Source organism: Nematolebias whitei, chromosome 6, assembly GCF_014905685.2.
Source record: "Nematolebias whitei isolate Nwh7 chromosome 6, NemWhi1, whole genome shotgun sequence".
NCBI classification, from domain to species: Eukaryota; Metazoa; Chordata; class Actinopteri; order Cyprinodontiformes; family Rivulidae; genus Nematolebias; species Nematolebias whitei.
Genome location: NC_056503.1, coordinates 5,553,200 through 5,554,889, shown reverse-complemented (window position 1 = coordinate 5,554,889; position 1,690 = coordinate 5,553,200). Strand labels below are relative to the sequence as shown.

The 1,690-nt window shown below is 38.2% G+C and overlaps 1 protein-coding gene across 1 annotated transcript in view; it reads left to right on the top strand.

The window, feature by feature from the left end:
* Positions 1–1,690, top strand: part of LOC119411495 (unconventional myosin-Ic) — a 22,608-nt gene that overhangs the window by 6,232 nt on the left and 14,686 nt on the right. The gene's annotated exons all lie outside the window — the stretch shown is intronic.

Sequence of the window (1,690 nt, the reverse complement as noted above, 5' to 3'; positions counted from 1 at the left end):
TCTCTCACTCTCACCTAGGGACAATTTAGAGTCACCAATCAGTCTAATGTGCATGTTTTTTTGGTGTGTGGGAGGAAACCAGAGTTGGTGCAAAATCATGTAAAATAATTTATTTTATGTAAACAGTCCATGGCTCATCCATCAATCAGCCAATTGTGTCATGTCCAATCTTACTTTGAAAAACCGCAATATAGCGAATCCATGAAAAACGAAGTGAGGAACTACTGTACTTAATGTATCACAAGTTTTTCAGTTTACGATGATTAAAATGGCTCCATCATAACCATCGCGTACAAACTGCCATTCTAATAATACGTTTTCTGCATTTAATTCACTGTGAGTGTTGTTTATCCGACACGCTATGAATGCATCACTAATCCCTGCCCCCTCCCCAACCTGTAACTTTCATGCTGCACGGAACATGTGCACATAGACTTCAAGATAGGAAAAAAATATGGCGACAGCAGGAGTTTCAGGTGAGCGGGTGAATGAGATGGTAACTGATGAGGAGTCAGACGAACTAGTTCTGAAGAGAAACAGAACTGGGTCAATAATCTGGCAGAGGGTGAATGAGATGGTAACTGAAGAGGAGCCAGACAAACTCGTTCTGAAGAGAAACAGAACTGGGTCAATAATCTGGCAGTGGTTTGGATTTTATGAGGAGAATTGAACAAAATGTGGTAATTTGCAAAACGTGTCGTAAAACCACTGTCACAAAAGGTAGCAGTACCACAAATGTATTTCACCACCTAAGAAGTCATCCACTGCAGAATGAAAAATGTTGTAAACTCTGTATGTCAGTGTCTCCCCACACACCAAAGAAAACGTCTAATAAACTAGCTGTGGAGCAGATGACACTAAGTAAATTGATTCTGATTTTGTATTAAAATTCAAAAAAACATGAATGGTCTGTTAGAATAAAGTACACCAGCACCATTTTACATACTACATAGTTTAAAATGACACTAGAGGTTATTTAGAAATATTGTGATACATATATCATGTATTGTGATATATCAAAATAATATTGGATTATTAGATTTTCCTCATATTGCCCAGCCTTATATCAGATACAAATCATTCTGCACAAAATCCCCAAATCTCAGTATTTTTAAACTAGCTTTTATTTTGAAGGCAAGTGGGTGTTTATGTCCGCAGCCTCTTGTGTGCGCACTGCAGCAGAGTCTCTCCACAGGTAGTGGAGCATGTGACAGATTTGAGTTCCTATCACAGTAAAAAAAAAAATGTGCTGGAGAATGTAGTTTGTAACAAAACATGGACTTTAAGGTGTTTATTTACTAAAATGAGTGGAAAAGCAATGAGATTAGTTTGTGAAAAACAGAACTCTGATGCTGCTGATCTGTCGTGATCCTTAACAACAGACTAAACACAGAAAATACACATTGGAAGATTCACTGCCCAAACTGTAAACGAGGCTTCTTCTTCTTTTTTTTTTTACCAAGACTGGAACATTCAGGGATGGAGCAGTCCAGACTGCTTTTGTGATACCTCACATATGAGGGGCAGCAAATCCAGATGTTAAAATGACTACAAAGCCTTACATTAGAAACTTGTAAAATACACATTTGGTAGATCTGAGTTCAACCCGTTTGTTCAGCCCAGTCCTAGTTCTGGATGTGGCCTTTTGGAGAAAATAGTGTCCCATCCTTGGTTGAGAAGCAAAAGTTAC